The 25700-nt window shown below is 39.7% G+C and overlaps 14 non-coding genes across 14 annotated transcripts; all 14 read left to right on the top strand.

Moving 5' to 3' along the window:
* Positions 1-4193: 4193 nt before the first annotated feature.
* Positions 4194-4267, top strand: TRNAI-AAU (transfer RNA isoleucine (anticodon AAU)). The gene has a single exon. It is a non-coding gene; the product is annotated as a tRNA-Ile (tRNA).
* Positions 4268-5154: 887 nt separating this feature from the next.
* TRNAI-AAU (transfer RNA isoleucine (anticodon AAU)) lies at positions 5155-5228 on the top strand. The gene has a single exon. It is a non-coding gene; the product is annotated as a tRNA-Ile (tRNA).
* Positions 5229-7821: 2593 nt separating this feature from the next.
* On the top strand, positions 7822-7895 carry TRNAI-AAU (transfer RNA isoleucine (anticodon AAU)). The gene has a single exon. It is a non-coding gene; the product is annotated as a tRNA-Ile (tRNA).
* Positions 7896-15045: 7150 nt separating this feature from the next.
* TRNAI-AAU (transfer RNA isoleucine (anticodon AAU)) lies at positions 15046-15119 on the top strand. The gene has a single exon. It is a non-coding gene; the product is annotated as a tRNA-Ile (tRNA).
* Positions 15120-15848: 729 nt separating this feature from the next.
* Positions 15849-15922, top strand: TRNAI-AAU (transfer RNA isoleucine (anticodon AAU)). Its single transcript has one exon. It is a non-coding gene; the product is annotated as a tRNA-Ile (tRNA).
* A 571-nt stretch (positions 15923-16493) lies between these two features.
* TRNAI-AAU (transfer RNA isoleucine (anticodon AAU)) lies at positions 16494-16567 on the top strand. The gene has a single exon. It is a non-coding gene; the product is annotated as a tRNA-Ile (tRNA).
* Positions 16568-17138: 571 nt separating this feature from the next.
* Positions 17139-17212, top strand: TRNAI-AAU (transfer RNA isoleucine (anticodon AAU)). Its single transcript has one exon. It is a non-coding gene; the product is annotated as a tRNA-Ile (tRNA).
* Positions 17213-18099: 887 nt separating this feature from the next.
* On the top strand, positions 18100-18173 carry TRNAI-AAU (transfer RNA isoleucine (anticodon AAU)). Its single transcript has one exon. It is a non-coding gene; the product is annotated as a tRNA-Ile (tRNA).
* A 1216-nt stretch (positions 18174-19389) lies between these two features.
* Positions 19390-19463, top strand: TRNAI-AAU (transfer RNA isoleucine (anticodon AAU)). The gene has a single exon. It is a non-coding gene; the product is annotated as a tRNA-Ile (tRNA).
* A 1045-nt stretch (positions 19464-20508) lies between these two features.
* Positions 20509-20582, top strand: TRNAI-AAU (transfer RNA isoleucine (anticodon AAU)). Its single transcript has one exon. It is a non-coding gene; the product is annotated as a tRNA-Ile (tRNA).
* A 2819-nt stretch (positions 20583-23401) lies between these two features.
* Positions 23402-23475, top strand: TRNAI-AAU (transfer RNA isoleucine (anticodon AAU)). Its single transcript has one exon. It is a non-coding gene; the product is annotated as a tRNA-Ile (tRNA).
* A 729-nt stretch (positions 23476-24204) lies between these two features.
* TRNAI-AAU (transfer RNA isoleucine (anticodon AAU)) lies at positions 24205-24278 on the top strand. Its single transcript has one exon. It is a non-coding gene; the product is annotated as a tRNA-Ile (tRNA).
* A 571-nt stretch (positions 24279-24849) lies between these two features.
* On the top strand, positions 24850-24923 carry TRNAI-AAU (transfer RNA isoleucine (anticodon AAU)). The gene has a single exon. It is a non-coding gene; the product is annotated as a tRNA-Ile (tRNA).
* Positions 24924-25494: 571 nt separating this feature from the next.
* TRNAI-AAU (transfer RNA isoleucine (anticodon AAU)) lies at positions 25495-25568 on the top strand. Its single transcript has one exon. It is a non-coding gene; the product is annotated as a tRNA-Ile (tRNA).
* Positions 25569-25700: the final 132 nt, after the last annotated feature.

Raw genomic sequence — 25700 nt, 5'->3', positions numbered from 1 at the left:
CGAGTGTCTGACTGTGGGTTGACAGTAGGTGGGATCTAGAACTTCATCATCAATTGTTGTGTTTGCACTCCCCTCCCCCTCAGACCGAGTTTCTTCTTGCCCTGACCGAATATTTAAGTTGTCATCCCAATCGGGTATCTGCGTCTCATCTTCATCAGTATGTTCCTCATTGCCTAAAACCACAGTGGTTGGAAAGGCAGCATTTTGGTAGCCAACAGTTTGCATTTTATGAAAGTCAACCTCCAAGCCATGTCATGCCCTTCTAAAAGCATGTATAACACAGCGAGGGGACTCCAACCACAGTCTCCCTCGTTGCCACTCACTGGGCCACACACACCCCACTTGACTGGCATCGGTTGAGCCCCCTTTTGAAAAAGAAAAAGATGCTTTGCATGAAGCACTCTCAAAAATACGCGTGCCTTTCCCGTCCCCTGGCTGACCCCGGGGAAGAAAAGTCCTCTGAGAGCCATGACTTGTTCATCTTGGTTCTTTTAGAAACACAGCGAGAGGACTCCAACCACAGTCTCCCTCGTTGCCACTCACTGGGCCACACACACCCCACTTGACTGGCATCGGTTGAGCCCCCTTTTGAAAAAGAAAAAGATGCTTTGCATGAAGCACTCTCAAAAATACGCGTGCCTTTCCCGTCCCCTGGCTGACCCCGGGGAAGAAAAGTCCTCTGAGAGCCATGACTTGTTCATCTTGGTTCTTTTAGAAACACAGCGAGGGGACTCCAACCACAGTCTCCCTCGTTGCCACTCACTGGGCCACACACACCCCACTTGACTGGCATCGGTTGAGCCCCCTTTTGAAAAAGAAAAAGATGCTTTGCATGAAGCACTCTCAAAAATACGCGTGCCTTTCCCGTCCCCTGGCTGACCCCGGAGAAGAAAAGTCCTCTGAGAGCCATGACTTGTTCATCTTGGTTCTTTTAGAAACACAGCGAGGGGACTCCAACCACAGTCTCCCTCGTTGCCACTCACTGGGCCACACACACCCCACTTGACTGGCATCGGTTGAGCCCCCTTTTGAAAAAGAAAAAGATGCTTTGCATGAAGCACTCTCAAAAATACGCGTGCCTTTCCCGTCCCCTGGCTGACCCCGGGGAAGAAAAGTCCTCTGAGAGCCATGACTTGTTCATCTTGGTTCTTTTAGAAACACAGCGAGGGGACTCCAACCACAGTCTCCCTCGTTGCCACTCACTGGGCCACACACACCCCACTTGACTGGCATCGGTTGAGCCCCCTTTTGAAAAAGAAAAAGATGCTTTGCATGAAGCACTCTCAAAAATACGCGTGCCTTTCCCGTCCCCTGGCTGACCCCGGGGAAGAAAAGTCCTCTGAGAGCCATGACTTGTTCATCTTGGTTCTTTTAGAAACACAGCGAGGGGACTCCAACCACAGTCTCCCTCGTTGCCACTCACTGGGCCACACACACCCCACTTGACTGGCATCGGTTGAGCCCCCTTTTGAAAAAGAAAAAGATGCTTTGCATGAAGCACTCTCAAAAATACGCGTGCCTTTCCCGTCCCCTGGCTGACCCCGGGGAAGAAAAGTCCTCTGAGAGCCATGACTTGTTCATCTTGGTTCTTTTAGAAACACAGCGAGGGGACTCCAACCACAGTCTCCCTCGTTGCCACTCACAGGGCCACACACACCCCACTTGACTGGCATCGGTTGAGCCCCCTTTTGAAAAAGAAAAAGATGCTTTGCATGAAGCACTCTCAAAAATACGCGTGCCTTTCCCATCCCCTGGCTGACCCCGGGGAAGAAAAGTCCTCTGAGAGCCATGACTTGTTCATCTTGGTTCTTTTAGAAACACAGCGAGGGGACTCCAACCACAGTCTCCCTCGTTGCCACTCACTGGGCCACACACACCCCACTTGACTGGCATCGGTTGAGCCCCCTTTTGAAAAAGAAAAAGATGCTTTGCATGAAGCACTCTCAAAAATACGTGTGCCTTTCCCGTCCCCTGGCTGACCCCGGGGAAGAAAAGTCCTCTGAGAGCCATGACTTGTTCATCTTGGTTCTTTTAGAAACACAGCGAGGGGACTCCAACCACAGTCTCCCTCGTTGCCACTCACTGGGCCACACACACCCCACTTGACTGGCATCGGTTGAGCCCCCTTTTGAAAAAGAAAAAGATGATTTGCATGAAGCACTCTCAAAAATACGCGTGCCTTTCCCGTCCCCTGGCTGACCCCGGGGAAGAAAAGTCCTCTGAGAGCCATGACTTGTTCATCTTGGTTCTTTTAGAAACACAGCGAGGGGACTCCAACCACAGTCTCCCTCGTTGCCACTCACTGGGCCACACACACCCCACTTGACTGGCATCGGTTGAGCCCCCTTTTGAAAAAGAAAAAGATGCTTTGCATGAAGCACTCTCAAAAATACGCGTGCCTTTCCCGTCCCCTGGCTGACCCCGGGGAAGAAAAGTCCTCTGAGAGCCATGACTTGTTCATCTTGGTTCTTTTAGAAACACAGCGAGGGGACTCCAACCACAGTCTCCCTCGTTGCCACTCACTGGGCCACACACACCCCACTTGACTGGCATCGGTTGAGCCCCCTTTTGAAAAAGAAAAAGATGCTTTGCATGAAGCACTCTCAAAAATACGCGTGCCTTTCCCGTCCCCTGGCTGACCCCGGGGAAGAAAAGTCCTCTGAGAGCCATGTCCACATTGTCAGTGGACAGACACGTGTGCTTATCTGCCAGCAGACCCACAGCAGCACTGAAGACAGGTTCAGAGAGAACGCTGGCTGCAGGACACTACAAGATCCCCAAGACGTATGTGGCGAGCTCAGGCAATTTATCAAGATTGGAAGCCAAGAATGAGCAGGGCTCAAGTTGCACAATAATGGCATGTTTCCTTGCATATACTCATATATCTGTGTGTCCTCCTCTTTTTCCTTGTCCAGCTCTTTTGTTTTCGCATGAGTATATGTCCTTGTCACTTTCCCATGTGTTGTGAGTTGTTTGTGACCTTTTGGACACCTTTGAGGGTGTTTTCTAGGTGTTTTTCTGTGTTTGTGATTGCCTGCCATTGTTTCCTATGCGGTTCGAGTTCGGTTCGTCGAACGTTCGACGAACCGAACTCGAACGGGAGGTCCGTTCGGCGAACCAACCTCGAGCCGAACCGCGACCGGTTCGCTCATCTCTACTCATCACGTGACAAGTTAGAGTGGTTGGTGGCAACATATTGCTCATAATATAAAAAAAGCTTGTCAATTCTCATTTAAGATTGGTCCCCATGCTTTTGATGGGCTCTCTAAGAATTAGTCAACTTTCAACGTATTTTACCTTTCACTGTGGACAGGTCAAGCTTTAAGAGGTCAGTTGCTGGCTCAAAATTAGAGCAAGTTCATTAGAAGAGGGTAGATATGGGGCATAAGTGGCCGGTTAGCTTAATCGGTTAGAGCGTGGTGCTAATAACGCCAAGGTTGCAGGTTCGACCCCCGTGCTGGCCATTCCTTTGGCTTTCTGTTCACATCCAGTGACTTTTGGAAAAAGATCCGTAGGTTTCATCCATCCAATGTGTAAAATTAATTTACAAACTTGAAATAACTTGGTTAGAGTAAGAGAGTGGCCATGTTACATCGTCGTTAACCTTAAAGTATGACAGAGTAACGAATTGAAGCATAATAGAAATATAATCTATTGTATGGCCAGAGATTTCAGTTTCTAAGTGTTTTTTAAGAAGTTTTGGGCAACTGGAATTCGATATAACTGTAAATATTGACAGCTAAGTCTATCACTAATTGTAATGCAGGCAAAACTAATCCAAGCAACTTGAAGCAAAATAGAAATATAATCTATTGTATGGCCAGAGATTTCAGTTTCTAAGCGTTTTTTAAGAAGTTTTGGGCAACTGGAATTCGATATAACTGTAAATATTGACAGCTAAGTCTATCACTAATTGTAATGCAGGCAAAAACTAATCCAAGCAATGGCGTAATTTACTGGCTCATCACGTGACAAGTTAGAGTGGTTGGTGGCAACATATTGCTCATAATATAAAAAAAGCTTGTCAATTCTCATTTAAGATTGGTTCCTATGCTTTTGATGGGCTCTCTAAGAATTAGTCAACTTTCAACGTATTTTACCTTTCACTGTGGATAGGTCAAGCTTTGAGAGGTTAGTAGCTGGCTCAAAATTAGAGCAAGTTCATTAAAAGAGAGTAGATATGGGGCAAAAGTGGCCGGTTAGCTTAATCGGTTAGAGCATGGTGCTAATAACGCCAAGGTTGCGGGTTCGACCCCCGTGCTGGCCATTCCTTTGGCTTTCTGTTCACATCCAGTGACTTTTCGAAAAAGATCCGTAAATTTTATTCATCCAATGTGTAAAATTAATTTACAAACTTGAAATAACTTGGTTAGAGTAAGAGAGTGGCCATGTTACATCGTCGTTAACCTTAAAGTATGACAGAGTAACGAATTGAAGCAAAATAGAAATATAATCTATTGTATGGCCAGAGATTTCAGTTTCTAAGCGTTTTTGAAGAAGTTTTGAGCAACTGGAATTCGATATAACTGTAAATATTGACAGCTAAGTCTTTCACTAATTGTAACGCAGGCAAAACTAATCCAAGCGACTTTAAGCAAAATAGAAATATAATCTATTTTATGGCCAGAGATTTCAGTTTTTAAGCGTTTTTTAAGAAGTTTTGTGCAACTGGAATTCGATATAACTGTAAATATTGACAGCTAAGTCTATCACTAATTGTAATGCAGGCAAAACTAATCCAAGCAACTTGAAGCAAAATAGAAATATAATCTATTGTATGGCCAGAGATTTCAGTTTCTTAGCGTTTTTTAAGAAGTTTTGGGCAACTGGAATTCGATGTAACTGTAAATATTGACAGCTAAGTCTATCACTAATTGTAATGCAGGCAAAAACTAATCCAAGCAATGGCGTAATTTACTGGCTCATCACGTGACAAGTTAGAGTGGTTGGTGGCAACATATTGCTCATAATATAAAAAAAGCTTGTCAATTCTCATTTAAGATTGGTTCCTATGCTTTTGATGGGCTCTCTAAGAATTAGTCAACTTTCAACGTATTTTACCTTTCACTGTGGACAGGTCAAGCTTTGAGAGGTCAGTTGCTGGCTCAAAATTAGAGCAAGTTCATTAGAAGAGGGTAGATATAGGGCAAAAGTGGCCGGTTAGCTTAATCGGTTAGAGCGTGGTGCTAATAACGCCAAGGTTGCGGGTTCGACCCCCGTGCTGGCCATTCCTTTGGCTTTCTGTTCACATCCAGTGACTTTTGGAAAAAGATCCGTAGGTTTTATCCATCCAATGTGTAAAATTAATTTACAAACTTTAAATAACTTGGTTAGAGTAAGAGAGTGGCCATGTTACATCGTCGTTAACCTTAAAGTATGACAGAGTAACGAATTGAAGCAATATAGAAATATAATCTGTTGTATGGCCAGAGATTTTAGTTTCTAAGTGTTTTTTAAGAAGTTTTGGGCAACTGGAATTCGATAGAACTGTAAATATTGACAGCTAAGTCTATCACTAATTGTAATGCAGGCAAAACTAATCCAAGCAACTTGAAGCAAAATAGAAATATAATCTATTGTATGGCCAGAGATTTCAGTTTCTAAGCGTTTTTTAAGAAGTTTTGGGCAACTGGAATTCGATATAACTGTAAATATTGACAGCTAAGTCACAGTGCTCCGACTGTGTCCAGGAAGGCGCCAGGTTACTTCGACGTCGGTTGCATCCTCCTCCACCGCCTCTATTGACCTCCTCGAGTGTCTGACTGTGGGTTGACAGTAGGTGGGATCTAGAACTTCATCATCAATTGTTGTGTTTGCACTCCCCTCCCCCTCAGACCGAGTTTCTTCTTGCCCTGACCGAATATTTAAGTTGTCATCCCAATCGGGTATCTGCGTCTCATCTTCATCAGTATGTTCCTCATTGCCTATAACCACAGTTGTTGGAAAGGCAGCATTTTGGTAGCCAACAGTTTGCATTTTATGAAAGTCAACCTCCAAGCCATGTCATGCCCTTCTAAAAGCATGTATAACACAGCGAGGGGACTCCAACCACAGTCTCCCTCGTTGCCACTCACTGGGCCACACACACCCCACTTGACTGGCATCGGTTGAGCCCCCTTTTGAAAAAGAAAAAGATGCTTTGCATGAAGCACTCTCAAAAATACGCGTGCCTTTCCCGTCCCCTGGCTGACCCCGGGGAAGAAAAGTCCTCTGAGAGCCATGACTTGTTCATCTTGGTTCTTTTAGAAACACAGCGAGGGGACTCCAACCACAGTCTCCCTCGTTGCCACTCACTGGGCCACACACACCCCACTTGACTGGCATCGGTTGAGCCCCCTTTTGAAAAAGAAAAAGATGCTTTGCATGAAGCACTCTCAAAAATACGCGTGCCTTTCCCGTCCCCTGGCTGACCCCGGGGAAGAAAAGTCCTCTGAGAGCCATGACTTGTTCATCTTGGTTCTTTTAGAAACACAGCGAGGGGACTCCAACCACAGTCTCCCTCGTTGCCACTCACTGGGCCACACACACCCCACTTGACTGGCATCGGTTGAGCCCCCTTTTGAAAAAGAAAAAGATGCTTTGCATGAAGCACTCTCAAAAATACGCGTGCCTTTCCCGTCCCCTGGCTGACCCCGGGGAAGAAAAGTCCTCTGAGAGCCATGACTTGTTCATCTTGGTTCTTTTAGAAACACAGCGAGGGGACTCCAACCACAGTCTCCCTCGTTGCCACTCACTGGGCCACACACACCCCACTTGACTGGCATCGGTTGAGCCCCCTTTTGAAAAAGAAAAAGATGCTTTGCATGAAGCACTCTCAAAAATACGCGTGCCTTTCCCGTCCCCTGGCTGACCCCGGGGAAGAAAAGTCCTCTGAGAGCCATGACTTGTTCATCTTGGTTCTTTTAGAAACACAGCGAGGGGACTCCAACCACAGTCTCCCTCGTTGCCACTCACTGGGCCACACACACCCCACTTGACTGGCATCGGTTGAGCCCCCTTTTGAAAAAGAAAAAGATGCTTTGCATGAAGCACTCTCAAAAATACGCGTGCCTTTCCCGTCCCCTGGCTGACCCCGGGGAAGAAAAGTCCTCTGAGAGCCATGTCCACATTGTCAGTGGACAGACACGTGTGCTTATCTGCCAGCAGACCCACAGCAGCACTGAAGACAGGTTCAGAGAGAACGCTGGCTGCAGGACACGACAAGATCCCCAAGACGTACGTGGCGAGCTCAGGCAATTTATCAAGATTGGAAGCCAAGAATGATCAGGGCTCAAGTTGCACAATAATGGCATGTTTCCTTGCATATACTCATATATCTGTGTGTCCTCCTCTTTTTCCTTGTCCAGCTCTTTTGTTTTCGCATGAGTATATGTCCTTGTCACTTTCCCATGTGTTGTGAGTTGTTTGTGACCTTTTGGACACCTTTGAGGGTGTTTTCTAGGTGTTTTTCTGTGTTTGTGATTGCCTGCCATTGTTTCCTATGCGGTTCGAGTTCGGTTCGTCGAACGTTCGACGAACCGAACTCGAACGGGAGGTCCGTTCGGCGAACCAACCTCGAGCCGAACCGCGACCGGTTCGCTCATCTCTACTCATCACGTGACAAGTTAGAGTGGTTGGTGGCAACATATTGCTCATAATATAAAAAAAGCTTGTCAATTCTCATTTAAGATTGGTTCCTATGCTTTTGATGGGCTCTCTAAGAATTAGTCAACTTTCAACGTATTTTACCTTTCACTGTGGACAGGTCAAGCTTTGAGAGGTTAGTAGCTGGCTCAAAATTAGAGCAAGTTCATTAAAAGAGAGTAGATATGGGGCAAAAGTGGCCGGTTAGCTTAATCGGTTAGAGCATGGTGCTAATAACGCCAAGGTTGCGGGTTCGACCCCCGTGCTGGCCATTCCTTTGGCTTTCTGTTCACATCCAGTGACTTTTCGAAAAAGATCCGTAAATTTTATTCATCCAATGTGTAAAATTAATTTACAAACTTGAAATTACTTGGTTAGAGTAAGAGAGTGGCCATGTTACATCGTCGTTAACCTTAAAGTATGACAGAGTAACGAATTGAAGCAAAATAGAAATATAATCTATTGTATGGCCAGAGATTTCAGTTTCTAAGCGTTTTTGAAGAAGTTTTGAGCAACTGGAATTCGATATAACTGTAAATATTGACAGCTAAGTCTTTCACTAATTGTAACGCAGGAAAAACTAATCCAAGCGACTTTAAGCAAAATAGAAATATAATCTATTTTATGGCCAGAGATTTCAGTTTTTAAGCGTTTTTTAAGAAGTTTTGTGCAACTGGAATTCGATATAACTGTAAATATTGACAGCTAAGTCTATCACTAATTGTAATGCAGGCAAAACTAATCCAAGCAACTTGAAGCAAAATAGAAATATAATCTATTGTATGGCCAGAGATTTCAGTTTCTTAGCGTTTTTTAAGAAGTTTTGGGCAACTGGAATTCGATGTAACTGTAAATATTGACAGCTAAGTCTATCACTAATTGTAATGCAGGCAAAAACTAATCCAAGCAATGGCGTAATTTACTGGCTCATCACGTGATAAGTTAGAGTGGTTGGTGGCAACATATTGCTCATAATATAAAAAAAGCTTGTCAATTCTCATTTAAGATTGGTTCCTATGCTTTTGATGGGCTCTCTAAGAATTAGTCAACTTTCAACGTATTTTACCTTTCACTGTGGACAGGTCAAGCTTTGAGAGGTCAGTAGCTGGCTCAAAATTAGAGCAAGTTCATTAAAAGAGAGTAGATATGGGGCAAAAGTGGCCGGTTAGCTCAATCGGTTAGCGCGTGGTGCTAATAACGCCAAGGTTGCGGGTTCGACCCCTGTGCTGGCCATTCCTTTGGCTTTCTGTTCACATCCAGTGACTTTTGGAAAAAGATCCGTAAATTTTATTCATCCAATGTGTAAAATTAATTTACAAACTTGAAATAACTTGGTTAGAGTAAGAGAGTGGCCATGTTACATCGTCGTTAACCTTAAAGTATGACAGAGTAACGAATTGAAGCAAAATAGAAATATAATCTATTGTATGGCCAGAGATTTCAGTTTCTAAGCGTTTTTTAAGAAGTTTTGGGCAACTGGAATTCGATATAACTGTAAATATTGACAGCTAAGTCTATCACTAATTGTAATGCAGGCAAAACTAATCCAAGCAACTTGAAGCAAAATAGAAATATAATCTATTGTATGGCCAGAGATTTCAGTTTCTAAGCGTTTTTTAAGAAGTTTTGGGCAACTGGAATTTGATATAACTGTAAATATTGACAGCTAAGTTTATCACTAATTGTAATGCAGGCAAAAACTAATCCAAGCAATGGCGTAATTTACTGGCTCATCACGTGACAATTTAGAGTGGTTGGTGGCAACATATTGCTCATAGTATAAAAAAAGCTTGTCAATTCTCATTTAAGATTGGTTCCTATGCTTTTGATGGGCTCTCTAAGAATTAGTCAACTTTCAACGTATTTTACCTTTCATTGTTTACAGATCAAGCTTTGAGAGGTCAGTAGCTGGCTCAAAATTAGGGCAAGTTCATTAGAAGAGGGTAGATATAGGGCAAAAGTGGCCGGTTAGCTTAATCGGTTAGAGCGTGGTGCTAATAACGCCAAGGTTGCGGGTTCGACCCCGTGCTGGCCATTCCTTTGGCTTTCTGTTCACATCCAGTGACTTTTGGAAAAAGATCCGTAGGTTTTATCCATCCAATGTGTAAAATTAATTTACAAACTTGAAATAACTTGGTTAGAGTAAGAGAGTGGCCATGTTACATCGTCGTTAACCTTAAAGTATGACAGAGTAACGAATTGAAGCAAAATAGAAATATAATCTGTTGTATGGCCAGAGATTTCAGTTTCTAAGTGTTTTTTAAGAAGTTTTGGGCAACTGGAATTCGATATAACTGTAAATATTGACAGCTAAGTCTATCACTAATTGTAATGCAGGCAAAACTAATCCAAGCAACTTGAAGCAAAATAGAAATATAATCTATTGTATGGCCAGAGATTTCAGTTTCTAAGCGTTTTTTAAGAAGTTGTGGGCAACTGGAATTCGATATAACTGTAAATATTGACAGCTAAGTCTATCACTAATTGTAATGCAGGCAAAACTAATCCAAGCAACTTGAAGCAAAATAGAAATATAATCTATTGTATGGCCAGAGATTTCAGTTTCTAAGCGTTTTTTAAGAAGTTTTGGGCAACTGGAATTCGATATAACTGTAAATATTGACAGCTAAGTCTATCACTAATTGTAATGCAGGCAAAAACTAATCCAAGCAATGGCGTAATTTACTGGCTCATCACGTGACAAGTTAGAGTGGTTGGTGGCAACATATTGCTCATAATATAAAAAAAGCTTGTCAATTCTCATTTAAGATTGGTTCCTATGCTTTTAATGGGCTCTCTAAGAATTAGTCAACTTTCAACGTATTTTACCTTTCACTGTGGACAGATCAAGCTTTGAGAGGTCAGTAGCTGGCTCAAAATTAGAGCAAGTTCATTAAAACAGAGTAGATATGAGGCAAAAGTGGCCGGTTAGTTCAATCAGTTAGAGCATGGTGCTAATAACGCCAAGGTTGCGGGTTCGACCCCCGTGCTGGCTATTCCTTTGGCTTTCTGTTCACATCCAGTGACTTTTGGAAAAAGATCCGTAGGTTTTATCCATCCAATGTGTAAAATTAATTTACAAACTTGAAATAACTTGGTTAGAGTAAGAGAGTGGCCATGTTACATCGTCGTTAACCTTAAAGTATGACAGAGTAACGAATTGAAGCAAAATTTAAATATAATCTATTGTATGGCCATAGATTTCTGTTTCTAAGCGTTTTTTAAGAAGTTTTGGGCAACTGGAATTCGATATAACTGTAAATATTGACAGCTAAGTCTATCACTAATTGTAATGCAGGCAAAAACTAATCCAAGCAATGGCGTAATTTACTGGCTCATCACGTGACAAGTTAGAGTGGTTGGTGGCAACATATTGCTCATAATATAAAAAAAGCTTGTCAATTCTCATTTAAGATTGGTTCCTATGCTTTTGATGGGCTCTCTAAGAATTAGTCAACTTTCAACGTATTTTACCTTTTACTGTGGACAGATCAAGCTTTGAGGGGTCAGTAGCTGGCTCAAAATTAGAGCAAGTTCATTAAAAGAGAGTAGATATGGGGCAAAAGTGGCCGGTTAGCTCAATCGGTTAGAGCGTGGTGCTAATAACGCCAAGGTTGCAGATTCGACCCCTGTGCTGGCCATTCCTTCGGCTTTCTGTTCACATCCAGTGACTTTTGGAAAAAGATCCGTAGGTTTTATCCATCCAATGTGTAAAATTAATTTACAAACTTGAAATAACTTGGTTAGAGTAAGAGAGTGGCCATGTTACATCGTCGTTAACCTTAAAGTATGACAGAGTAACGAATTGAAGCAAAATAGAAATATAATCTATTGTATGGCCAGAGATTTCAGTTTCTAAGCGTTTTTTAAGAAGTTTCGGGCAACTGGAATTCGATATAACTGTAAATATTGACAGCTAAGTCTATCACTAATTGTAACGCAGGCAAAACTAATCCAAGCGACTTTAAGCAAAATAGAAATATAATCTATTTTATGGCCAGAGATTTCAGTTTCTAAGCGTTTTTTAAGAAGTTTTGTGCAACTGGAATTCGATATAACTGTAAATATTGACAGCTAAGTCTATCACTAATTGTAATGCATGCAAAACTAATCCAAGCAACTTGAAGCAAAAAAGAAATATAATCTATTGTATGGCCAGAGATTTCAGTTTCTAAGCGTTTTTTAAGAAGTTTTGGGCAACTGGAATTCGATATAACTGTAAATATTGACAGCTATGTCTATCACTAATTGTAATGCAGGCAAAAACTAATCCAAGCAATGGTGTAATTTACTGGCTCATCACGTGACAAGTTAGAGTGGTTGGTAGCAACATATTGCTCATAATATAAAAAAAGCTTGTCAATTCTCATTTAAGATTGGTTCCTATGCTTTTGATGGGCTCCCTAAGAATTAGTCAACTTTCAACGTATTGTACCTTTCACTGTGGACAGATCAAGCTTTGAGAGGTCAGTAGCTGGCTCAAAATTAGAGCAAGTTCATTAAAAGAGAGTAGATATGGGGAAAAAGTGGCCAGTTAGCTCAATCGGTTAGAGCGTGGTGCTAATAACACCAAGGTTGCGGGCTCGACCCCCGTGCTGGCCATTCCTTTGGCTTTCTGTTCACATCCAGTAACTTTTGGAAAAAGATCCGTAGGTTTTATCCATCCAATGTGTAAAATTAATTTACAAACTTGAAATAACTTGGTTAGAGTAAGAGAGTGGCCATGTTACATCGTTGTTAACCTTAAAGTATGACAGAGTAACGAATTGAAGCAAAATAGAAATATAATCTATTGTATGGCCAGAGATTTCAGTTTCTAAGCGTTTTTTAAGAAGTTGTGGGCAACTGGAATTCGATATAACTGTAAATATTGACAGCTAAGTCTATCACTAATTGTAATGCCGGCAAAAACTAATCCAAGCAATGGTGTAATTTACTGGCTCATCACGTGACAAGTTAGAGTGGTTGGTGGCAACATATTGCTCATAATATAAAAAAAGCTTGTCAATTCTCATTTAAGATTGGTTCCTATGCTTTTGATGGGCTCTCTAAGAATTAGTCAACTTTCAACATATTTTACCTTTCACTGTGGACAGATCAAGTTTGAGGGGTCAGTAGCTGGCTCAAAATTAGAGCAAGTTCATTAAAAGAGAGTAGATATGGGGCAAAAGTGGCAGGTTAGCTCAATCGGTTAGAGCGTGGTGCTAATAACGCCAAGGTTGCAGGTTCGACCTCTGTGCTGGCTATTCCTTTGGCTTTCTGTTCACATCCAGTGACTTTTGGAAAAAGATCCGTAGGTTTTATCCATCCAATGTGTAAAATAATTTACAAACTTGAAATAACTTGGTTAGAGTAAGAGAGTGGCCACGTTACATCGTTGTTAACCTTAAAGTATGACAGAGTAACGAATTGAAGCAAAATAGAAATATAATCTATTGTATGGCCAGAGATTTCAGTTTCTAAGCGTTTTTTAAGAAGTTGTGGGCAACTGGAATTCGATATAACTGTAAATATTGACAGCTAAGTCTATCACTAATTGTAATGCAGGCAAAAACTAATCCAAGCAATGGCGTAATTTACTGGCTCATCACGTGACAAGTTAGAGTGGTTGGTGGCAACATATTGCTCATAATATAAAAAAAGCTTGTCAATTCTCATTTAAGATTGGTTCCTATGCTTTTAATGGGCTCTCTAAGAATTAGTCAACTTTCAACGTATTTTACCTTTCACTGTGGACAGATCAAGCTTTGAGAGGTCAGTAGCTGGCTCAAAATTAGAGCAAGTTCATTAAAACAGAGTAGATATGAGGCAAAAGTGGCCGGTTAGTTCAATCAGTTAGAGCATGGTGCTAATAACGCCAAGGTTGCGGGTTCGACCCCCGTGCTGGCCATTCCTTTGGCTTTCTGTTCACATCCAGTGACTTTTGGAAAAAGATCCGTAGGTTTTATCCATCCAATGTGTAAAATTAATTTACAAACTTGAAATAACTTGGTTAGAGTAAGAGAGTGGCCATGTTACATCGTCGTTAACCTTAAAGTATGACAGAGTAACGAATTGAAGCAAAATTTAAATATAATCTATTGTATGGCCATAGATTTCTGTTTCTAAGCGTTTTTTAAGAAGTTTTGGGCAACTGGAATTCGATATAACTGTAAATATTGACAGCTAAGTCTATCACTAATTGTAATGCAGGCAAAAACTAATCCAAGCAATGGCGTAATTTACTGGCTCATCACGTGACAAGTTAGAGTGGTTGGTGGCAACATATTGCTCATAATATAAAAAAAGCTTGTCAATTCTCATTTAAGATTGGTTCCTATGCTTTTGATGGGCTCTCTAAGAATTAGTCAACTTTCAACGTATTTTACCTTTCACTGTGGACAGATCAAGCTTTGAGGGGTCAGTAGCTGGCTCAAAATTAGAGCAAGTTCATTAAAAGAGAGTAGATATGGGGCAAAAGTGGCCGGTTAGCTCAATCGGTTAGAGCGTGGTGCTAATAACGCCAAGGTTGCAGATTCGACCCCTGTGCTGGCCATTCCTTCGGCTTTCTGTTCACATCCAGTGACTTTTGGAAAAAGATCCGTAGGTTTTATCCATCCAATGTGTAAAATTAATTTACAAACTTGAAATAACTTGGTTAGAGTAAGAGAGTGGCCATGTTACATCGTCGTTAACCTTAAAGTATGACAGAGTAACGAATTGAAGCAAAATAGAAATATAATCTATTGTATGGCCAGAGATTTCAGTTTCTAAGCGTTTTTTAAGAAGTTTCGGGCAACTGGAATTCGATATAACTGTAAATATTGACAGCTAAGTCTATCACTAATTGTAACGCAGGCAAAACTAATCCAAGCGACTTTAAGCAAAATAGAAATATAATCTATTTTATGGCCAGAGATTTCAGTTTCTAAGCGTTTTTTAAGAAGTTTTGTGCAACTGGAATTCGATATAACTGTAAATATTGACAGCTAAGTCTATCACTAATTGTAATGCATGCAAAACTAATCCAAGCAACTTGAAGCAAAATAGAAATATAATCTATTGTATGGCCAGAGATTTCAGTTTCTAAGCGTTTTTTAAGAAGTTTTGGGCAACTGGAATTCGATATAACTGTAAATATTGACAGCTATGTCTATCACTAATTGTAATGCAGGCAAAAACTAATCCAAGCAATGGTGTAATTTACTGGCTCATCACGTGACAAGTTAGAGTGGTTGGTAGCAACATATTGCTCATAATATAAAAAAAGCTTGTCAATTCTCATTTAAGATTGGTTCCTATGCTTTTGATGGGCTCCCTAAGAATTAGTCAACTTTCAACGTATTTTACCTTTCACTGTGGACAGATCAAGCTTTGAGAGGTCAGTAGCTGGCTCAAAATTAGAGCAAGTTCATTAAAAGAGAGTAGATATGGGGAAAAAGTGGCCGGTTAGCTCAATCGGTTAGAGCGTGGTGCTAATAACACCAAGGTTGCGGGTTCGACCCCCGTGCTGGCCATTCCTTTGGCTTTCTGTTCACATCCAGTAACTTTTGGAAAAAGATCCGTAGGTTTTATCCATCCAATGTGTAAAATTAATTTACAAACTTGAAATAACTTGGTTAGAGTAAGAGAGTGGCCATGTTACATTGTCGTTAACCTTAAAGTATGACAGAGTAACGAATTGAAGCAAAATAGAAATATAATCTATTGTATGGCCAGAGATTTCAGTTTCTTAGCGTTTTTTAAGAAGTTTTGGGCAACTGGAATTCGATATAACTGTAAATATTGACAGCTAAGTCTATCACTAATTGTAATGCAGGCAAAACTAATCCAAGCGACTTTAAGCAAAATAGAAATATAATCTATTTTATGGCCAGAGATTTCAGTTTCTAAGCGTTTTTTAAGAAGTTTTGTGCAACTGGAATTCGATATAACTGTAAATATTGACAGCTAAGTCTATCACTAATTGTAATGCAGGCAAAAACTAATCCAAGCATTGGCGTAATTTACTGGCTCATCACGTGACAAGTTAGAGTGGTTGGTGGCAACATATTGCTCATAATATAAAAAAGGCTTGTCAATTCTCATTTAAGAATGGTTCCTATGCTTTTGATGGGCTCTCTAAGAATTAGTCAACTTTCAACGTATTTTACCTTTCACTGTGGACAGATCAAGCTTTGAGAGGTCAGTAGCTGGCTCAAAATTAGAGCAAGTTCATTAAAAGAGAGTAGATATGGGGCAAAAGTGGCCAGTTAGCTCAATCGGTTAGAGCGTGGTGCTAATAACGCCAAGGTTGCGGGTTTGACCCCCGTGCTGGCCATTCCTTTGGCTTTCTGTTCACATCCAGTGACTTTTGGAAAAAGATCCGTAGGTTTTATCCATCCAATGTGTAAAATTAATTTACAAACTTGAAATAACTTGGTTAGAGTAAGAGAGTGGCCATGTTACATCGTCGTTAACCTTAAAGTATGACAGAGTAACGAATTGAAGCAAAATAGAAATATAATCTATTGTATGGCCAGAGATTTCAGTTTCTTAGCGTTTTTTAAGATGTTTTGGGCAACTGGAATTCGATATAACTGTAAATATTGACAGCTAAGTCTATCACTAATTGTAATGCAGGCAAAAACTAATCCAAGCAATGGCGTAATTTACTGGCTCATCACGTGACAAGTTAGAGTGGTTGGTGGCAACATATTGCTCATAATATAAAAAAAGCTTGTCAATTCTCATTTAAGATTGGTTCCTATGCTTTTGATGGGCTCTCTAAGAATTAGTCAACTTTCAACGTATTTTACCTTTCACTGTGGACAGGTCAAGCTTTTAGAGGTCAGTAGCTGGCTCAAAATTAGAGCAAGTTCATTAAAAGAGAGTAGATATGGGGCAAAAGTGGCCGGTTAGCTTAATCGGTTAGAGCGTGGTGCTAATAACGCCAAGGTTGCGGGTTCGACCCCCGTGCTGGCCATTCCTTTGGCTTTCTGTTCACATCCAGTGACTTTTGGAAAAAGATCCGTAGGTTTTATCCATCCAATGTGTAAAATTAATTTACAAACTTGAAATAACTTGGTTAGAGTAAGAGAGTGGCCATGTTACATCGTCGTTAACCTTAAAGTATGACAGAGTAACGAATTGAAGCAAAATTTAAATATAATCTATTGTATGGCCATAGATTTCAGTTTCTAAGCGTTTTTTAAGAAGTTTTGGGCAACTGGAATTCGATAAAACTGTAAATATTGACAGCTAAGTCTATCACTAATTGTAATGCAGGCAAAAACTAATCCAAGCAATGGCGTAATTTACTGGCTCATCACGTGACAAGTTAGAGTGGTTGGTGGCAACATATTGCTCATAATATAAAAAAAGCTTGTCAATTCTCATTTAAGATTGGTTCCTATGCTTTTGATGGGCTCTCTAAGAATTAGTCAACTTTCAACGTATTTTACCTTTCACTGTGGACAGATCAAGCTTTGAGGGGTCAGTAGCTGGCTCAAAATTAGAGCAAGTTCATTAAAAGAGAGTAGATATGGGGCAAAAGTGGCCGGTTAGCTCAATCGGTTAGAGCGTGGTGCTAATAACGCCAAGGTTGCAGGTTCGACCCCTGTGCTGGCCATTCCTTTGGCTTTCTGTTCACGTCCAGTGACTTTTGGAAAAAGATCCGTAGGTTTTATCCATCCAATGTGTAAAATTAATTTACAAACTTGAAATAACTTGGTTAGAGTAAGAGAGTGGCCATGTTACATCGTCGTTAACCTTAAAGTATGACAGAGTAACGAATTGAAGCAAAATAGAAATATAATCTATTGTATGGCCAGAGATTTCAGTTTCTAAGCGTTTTTTAAGAAGTTTCGGGCAACTGGAATTCGATATAACTGTAAATATTGACAGCTAAGTCTATCACTAATTGTAACGCAGGCAAAACTAATCCAAGCGACTTTAAGCAAAATAGAAATATAATCTATTTTATGGCCAGAGATTTCAGTTTCTAAGCGTTTTTTAAGAAGTTTTGTGCAACTGGAATTCGATATAACTGTAAATATTGACAGCCAAGTCTATCACTAATTGTAATGCATGCAAAACTAATCCAAGCAACTTGAAGCAAAATAGAAATATAATCTATTTTATGGCCAGAGATTTCAGTTTCTAAGCGTTTTTTAAGAAGTTTTGTGCAACTGGAATTCGATATAACTGTAAATATTGACAGCTAAGTCTATCACTAATTGTAATGCAGGCAAAAACTAATCCAAGCATTGGCGTAATTTACTGGCTCATCACGTGACAAGTTAGAGTGGTTGGTGGCCACATATTGCTCATAATATAAAAAAGGCTTGTCAATTCTCATTTAAGAATGGTTCCTATGCTTTTGATGGGCTCTCTAAGAATTAGTTAACTTTCAACGTATTTTACCTTTCACTGTGGACAGATCAAGCTTTGAGAGGTCAGTAGCTGGCTCAAAATTAGAGCAAGTTCATTAAAAGAGAGTAGATACGGGGCAAAAGTGGCCGGTTAGCTCAATCGGTTAGAGCGTGGTGCTAATAACGCCAAGGTTGCGGGTTCGACCCCCGTGCTGGCCATTCCTTTGGCTTTCTGTTCACATCCAGTGACTTTTGGAAAAAGATCCGTAGGTTTTATCCATCCAATGTGTAAAATTAATTTACAAACTTGAAATAACTTGGTTAGAGTAAGAGAGTGGCCATGTTACATCGTCGTTAACCTTAAAGTATGACAGAGTAACGAATTGAAGCAAAATAGAAATATAATCTATTGTATGGCCAGAGATTTCAGTTTCTTAGCGTTTTTTAAGATGTTTTGGGCAACTGGAATTCGATATAACTGTAAATATTGACAGCTAAGTCTATCACTAATTGTAATGCAGGCAAAAACTAATCCAAGCAATGGCGTAATTTACTGGCTCATCACGTGACAAGTTAGAGTGGTTGGTGGCAACATATTGCTCATAATATAAAAAAAGCTTGTCAATTCTCATTTAAGATTGGTTCCTATGCTTTTGATGGGCTCTCTAAGAATTAGTCAACTTTCAACGTATTTTACCTTTCACTGTGGACAGGTCAAGCTTTGAGAGGTCAGTAGCTGGCTCAAAATTAGAGCAAGTTCATTAAAAGAGAGTAGATATGGGGCAAAAGTGGCCGGTTAGCTTAATCGGTTAGAGCGTGGTGCTAATAACACCAAGGTTGCGGGTTCGACCCCCGTGCTGGCCATTCCTTTGGCTTTCTGTTCACATCCAGTGACTTTTGGAAAAAGATCCGTAGGTTTTATCCATCCAATGTGTAAAATTAATTTACAAACTTGAAATAACTTGGTTAGAGTAAGAGAGTGGCCATGTTACATTGTCGTTAACCTTAAAGTATGACAGAGTAACGAATTGAAGCAAAATTTAAATATAATCTATTGTATGGCCATAGATTTCAGTTTCTAAGCGTTTTTTAAGAAGTTTTGGGCAACTGGAATTCGATATAACTGTAAATATTGACAGCTAAGTCTATCACTAATTGTAATGCAGGCAAAAACTAATCCAAGCAATGGCGTAATTTACTGGCTCATCACGTGACAAGTTAGAGTGGTTGGTGGCAACATATTGCTCATAATATAAAAAAAGCTTGTCAATTCTCATTTAAGATTGGTTCCTATGCTTTTGATGGGCTCTCTAAGAATTAGTCAACTTTCAACGTATTTTACCTTTCACTGTGGACAGATCAAGCTTTGAGGGGTCAGTAGCTGGCTCAAAATTAGAGCAAGTTCATTAAAAGAGAGTAGATATGGGGCAAAAGTGGCTGGTTAGCTCAATCGGTTAGAGCGTGGTGCTAATAACGCCAAGGTTGCAGGTTCGACCCCTGTGCTGGCCATTCCTTTGGCTTTCTGTTCACATCCAGTGACTTTTGGAAAAAGATCCGTAGGTTTTATCCATCCAATGTGTAAAATTAATTTACAAATTTGAAATAACTTGGTTAGAGTAAGAGAGTGGCCATGTTACATCGTCGTTAACCTTAAAGTATGACAGAGTAATGAATTGAAGCAAAATAGAAATATAATCTATTGTATGGCCAGAGATTTCAGTTTCTAAGCGTTTTTTAAGAAGTTTCGGGCAACTGGAATTCGATATAACTGTAAATATTGACAGCTAAGTCTATCACTAATTGTAACGCAGGCAAAACTAATCCAAGCGACTTTAAGCAAAATAGAAATATAATCTATTTTATGGCCAGAGATTTCAGTTTCTAAGCGTTTTTTAAGAAGTTTTGTGCAACTGGAATTCGATATAACTGTAAATATTGACAGCCAAGTCTATCACTAATTGTAATGCATGCAAAACTAATCCAAGCAACTTGAAGCAAAATAGAAATATAATCTATTGTATGGCCAGAGATTTCAGTTTCTAAGCGTTTTTTAAGAAGTTTCGGGCAACTGGAATTCGATATAACTGTAAATATTGACAGCTAAGTCTATCACTAATTGTAACGCAGGCAAAACTAATCCAAGCGAATTTAAGCAAAATAGAAATATAATCTATTTTATGGCCAGAGATTTCAGTTTCTAAGCGTTTTTTAAGAAGTTTTGTGCAACTGGAATTCGATATAACTGTAAATATTGACAGCCAAGTCTATCACTAATTATAATGCAGGCAAAAACTAATCCAAGCATTGGCGTAATTTACTGGCTCATCACGTGACAAGTTAGAGTGGTTGGTGGCAACATATTGCTCATAATATAAAAAAGGCTTGTCAATTCTCATTTAAGAATGGTTCCTATGCTTTTGATGGGCTCTCTAAGAATTAGTCAACTTTCAACGTATTTTACCTTTCACTGTGGACAGATCAAGCTTTGAGAGGTCAGTAGCTGGCTCAAAATTAGAGCAAGTTCATTAAAAGAGAGTAGATATGGGGAAAAAGTGGCCAGTTAGCTCAATCGGTTAGAGCGTGGTGCTAATAACACCAAGGTTGCGGGTTCGACCCCCGTGCTGGCCATTCCTTTGGCTTTCTGTTCACATCCAGTAACTTTTGGAAAAAGATCCGTAGGTTTTATCCATCCAATGTGTAAAATTAATTTACAAACTTGAAATAACTTGGTTAGAGTAAGAGAGTGGCCATGTTACATCGTTGTTAACCTTAAAGTATGACAGAGTAACGAATTGAAGCAAAATAGAAATATAATATATTGTATGGCCAGAGATTTCAGTTTCTAAGCGTTTTTTAAGAAGTTGTGGGCAATGGAATTCGATATAACTGTAAATATTGACAGCTAAGTCTATCACTAATTGTAATGCCGGCAAAAACTAATCCAAGCAATGGCGTAATTTACTGGCTCATCACGTGACAAGTTAGAGTGGTTGGTGGCAACATATTGCTCATAATATAAAAAAAGCTTGTCAATTCTCATTTAAGGTTGGTTCCTATGCTTTTGATGGGCTCTCTAAGAATTAGTCAACTTTCAACATATTTTACCTTTCACTGTGGACAGATCAAGTTTGAGGGGTCAGTAGCTGGCTCAAAATTAGAGCAAGTTCATTAAAAGAGAGTAGATATGGGGCAAAAGTGGCAGGTTAGCTCAATCGGTTAGAGCGTGGTGCTAATAACGCCAAGGTTGCAGGTTCGACCTCTGTGCTGGCTATTCCTTTGGCTTTCTGTTCACATCCAGTGACTTTTGGAAAAAGATCCGTAGGTTTTATCCATCCAATGTGTAAAATAATTTACAAACTTGAAATAACTTGGTTAGAGTAAGAGAGTGGCCACGTTACATCGTTGTTAACCTTAAAGTATGACAGAGTAACGAATTGAAGCAAAATAGAAATATAATCTATTGTATGGCCAGAGATTTCAGTTTCTAAGCGTTTTTTAAGAAGTTGTGGGCAACTGGAATTCGATATAACTGTAAATATTGACAGCTAAGTCTATCACTAATTGTAATGCAGGCAAAAACTAATCCAAGCAATGGCGTAATTTACTGGCTCATCACGTGACAAGTTAGAGTGGTTGGTGGCAACATATTGCTCATAATATAAAAAAAGCTTGTCAATTCTCATTTAAGATTGGTTCCTATGCTTTTAATGGGCTCTCTAAGAATTAGTCAACTTTCAACGTATTTTACCTTTCACTGTGGACAGATCAAGCTTTGAGAGGTCAGTAGCTGGCTCAAAATTAGAGCAAGTTCATTAAAACAGAGTAGATATGAGGCAAAAGTGGCCGGTTAGTTCAATCAGTTAGAGCATGGTGCTAATAACGCCAAGGTTGCGGGTTCGACCCCCGTGCTGGCCATTCCTTTGGCTTTCTGTTCACATCCAGTGACTTTTGGAAAAAGATCCGTAGGTTTTATCCATCCAATGTGTAAAATTAATTTACAAACTTGAAATAACTTGGTTAGAGTAAGAGAGTGGCCATGTTACATCGTCGTTAACCTTAAAGTATGACAGAGTAACGAATTGAAGCAAAATTTAAATATAATCTATTGTATGGCCATAGATTTCTGTTTCTAAGCGTTTTTTAAGAAGTTTTGGGCAACTGGAATTCGATATAACTGTAAATATTGACAGCTAAGTCTATCACTAATTGTAATGCAGGCAAAAACTAATCCAAGCAATGGCGTAATTTACTGGCTCATCACGTGACAAGTTAGAGTGGTTGGTGGCAACATATTGCTCATAATATAAAAAAAGCTTGTCAATTCTCATTTAAGATTGGTTCCTATGCTTTTGATGGGCTCTCTAAGAATTAGTCAACTTTCAACGTATTTTACCTTTCACTGTGGACAGATCAAGCTTTGAGGGGTCAGTAGCTGGCTCAAAATTAGAGCAAGTTCATTAAAAGAGAGTAGATATGGGGCAAAAGTGGCCGGTTAGCTCAATCGGTTAGAGCGTGGTGCTAATAACGCCAAGGTTGCAGATTCGACCCCTGTGCTGGCCATTCCTTCGGCTTTCTGTTCACATCCAGTGACTTTTGGAAAAAGATCCGTAGGTTTTATCCATCCAATGTGTAAAATTAATTTACAAACTTGAAATAACTTGGTTAGAGTAAGAGAGTGGCCATGTTACATCGTCGTTAACCTTAAAGTATGACAGAGTAACGAATTGAAGCAAAATAGAAATATAATCTATTGTATGGCCAGAGATTTCAGTTTCTAAGCGTTTTTTAAGAAGTTTCGGGCAACTGGAATTCGATATAACTGTAAATATTGACAGCTAAGTCTATCACTAATTGTAACGCAGGCAAAACTAATCCAAGCGACTTTAAGCAAAATAGAAATATAATCTATTTTATGGCCAGAGATTTCAGTTTCTAAGCGTTTTTTAAGAAGTTTTGTGCAACTGGAATTCGATATAACTGTAAATATTGACAGCTAAGTCTATCACTAATTGTAATGCATGCAAAACTAATCCAAGCAACTTGAAGCAAAATAGAAATATAATCTATTGTATGGCCAGAGATTTCAGTTTCTAAGCGTTTTTTAAGAAGTTTTGGGCAACTGGAATTCGATATAACTGTAAATATTGACAGCTATGTCTATCACTAATTGTAATGCAGGCAAAAACTAATCCAAGCAATGGTGTAATTTACTGGCTCATCACGTGACAAGTTAGAGTGGTTGGTAGCAACATATTGCTCATAATATAAAAAAAGCTTGTCAATTCTCATTTAAGATTGGTTCCTATGCTTTTGATGGGCTCCCTAAGAATTAGTCAACTTTCAACGTATTTTACCTTTCACTGTGGACAGATCAAGCTTTGAGAGGTCAGTAGCTGGCTCAAAATTAGAGCAAGTTCATTAAAAGAGAGTAGATATGGGGAAAAAGTGGCCGGTTAGCTCAATCGGTTAGAGCGTGGTGCTAATAACACCAAGGTTGCGGGTTCGACCCCCGTGCTGGCCATTCCTTTGGCTTTCTGTTCACATCCAGTAACTTTTGGAAAAAGATCCGTAGGTTTTATCCATCCAATGTGTAAAATTAATTTACAAACTTGAAATAACTTGGTTAGAGTAAGAGAGTGGCCATGTTACATTGTCGTTAACCTTAAAGTATGACAGAGTAACGAATTGAAGCAAAATAGAAATATAATCTATTGTATGGCCAGAGATTTCAGTTTCTTAGCGTTTTTTAAGAAGTTTTGGGCAACTGGAATTCGATATAACTGTAAATATTGACAGCTAAGTCTATCACTAATTGTAATGCAGGCAAAACTAATCCAAGCGACTTTAAGCAAAATAGAAATATAATCTATTTTATGGCCAGAGATTTCAGTTTCTAAGCGTTTTTTAAGAAGTTTTGTGCAACTGGAATTCGATATAACTGTAAATATTGACAGCTAAGTCTATCACTAATTGTAATGCAGGCAAAAACTAATCCAAGCATTGGCGTAATTTACTGGCTCATCACGTGACAAGTTAGAGTGGTTGGTGGCAACATATTGCTCATAATATAAAAAAGGCTTGTCAATTCTCATTTAAGAATGGTTCCTATGCTTTTGATGGGCTCTCTAAGAATTAGTCAACTTTCAACGTATTTTACCTTTCACTGTGGACAGATCAAGCTTTGAGAGGTCAGTAGCTGGCTCAAAATTAGAGCAAGTTCATTAAAAGAGAGTAGATATGGGGCAAAAGTGGCCAGTTAGCTCAATCGGTTAGAGCGTGGTGCTAATAACGCCAAGGTTGCGGGTTTGACCCCCGTGCTGGCCATTCCTTTGGCTTTCTGTTCACATCCAGTGACTTTTGGAAAAAGATCCGTAGGTTTTATCCATCCAATGTGTAAAATTAATTTACAAACTTGAAATAACTTGGTTAGAGTAAGAGAGTGGCCATGTTACATCGTCGTTAACCTTAAAGTATGACAGAGTAACGAATTGAAGCAAAATAGAAATATAATCTATTGTATGGCCAGAGATTTCAGTTTCTTAGCGTTTTTTAAGATGTTTTGGGCAACTGGAATTCGATATAACTGTAAATATTGACAGCTAAGTCTATCACTAATTGTAATGCAGGCAAAAACTAATCCAAGCAATGGCGTAATTTACTGGCTCATCACGTGACAAGTTAGAGTGGTTGGTGGCAACATATTGCTCATAATATAAAAAAAGCTTGTCAATTCTCATTTAAGATTGGTTCCTATGCTTTTGATGGGCTCTCTAAGAATTAGTCAACTTTCAACGTATTTTACCTTTCACTGTGGACAGGTCAAGCTTTTAGAGGTCAGTAGCTGGCTCAAAATTAGAGCAAGTTCATTAAAAGAGAGTAGATATGGGGCAAAAGTGGCCGGTTAGCTTAATCGGTTAGAGCGTGGTGCTAATAACGCCAAGGTTGCGGGTTCGACCCCCGTGCTGGCCATTCCTTTGGCTTTCTGTTCACATCCAGTGACTTTTGGAAAAAGATCCGTAGGTTTTATCCATCCAATGTGTAAAATTAATTTACAAACTTGAAATAACTTGGTTAGAGTAAGAGAGTGGCCATGTTACATCGTCGTTAACCTTAAAGTATGACAGAGTAACGAATTGAAGCAAAATTTAAATATAATCTATTGTATGGCCATAGATTTCAGTTTCTAAGCGTTTTTTAAGAAGTTTTGGGCAACTGGAATTCGATAAAACTGTAAATATTGACAGCTAAGTCTATCACTAATTGTAATGCAGGCAAAAACTAATCCAAGCAATGGCGTAATTTACTGGCTCATCACGTGACAAGTTAGAGTGGTTGGTGGCAACATATTGCTCATAATATAAAAAAAGCTTGTCAATTCTCATTTAAGATTGGTTCCTATGCTTTTGATGGGCTCTCTAAGAATTAGTCAACTTTCAACGTATTTTACCTTTCACTGTGGACAGATCAAGCTTTGAGGGGTCAGTAGCTGGCTCAAAATTAGAGCAAGTTCATTAAAAGAGAGTAGATATGGGGCAAAAGTGGCCGGTTAGCTCAATCGGTTAGAGCGTGGTGCTAATAACGCCAAGGTTGCAGGTTCGACCCCTGTGCTGGCCATTCCTTTGGCTTTCTGTTCACGTCCAGTGACTTTTGGAAAAAGATCCGTAGGTTTTATCCATCCAATGTGTAAAATTAATTTACAAACTTGAAATAACTTGGTTAGAGTAAGAGAGTGGCCATGTTACATCG

This window comes from Anomaloglossus baeobatrachus, chromosome 4 (genome assembly GCF_048569485.1).
Source record: "Anomaloglossus baeobatrachus isolate aAnoBae1 chromosome 4, aAnoBae1.hap1, whole genome shotgun sequence".
NCBI classification, from domain to species: Eukaryota; Metazoa; Chordata; class Amphibia; order Anura; family Aromobatidae; genus Anomaloglossus; species Anomaloglossus baeobatrachus.
The sequence above is the reverse complement of the archived record's forward strand: the minus strand, read 5'-3'. Positions and strand labels throughout refer to the sequence as shown.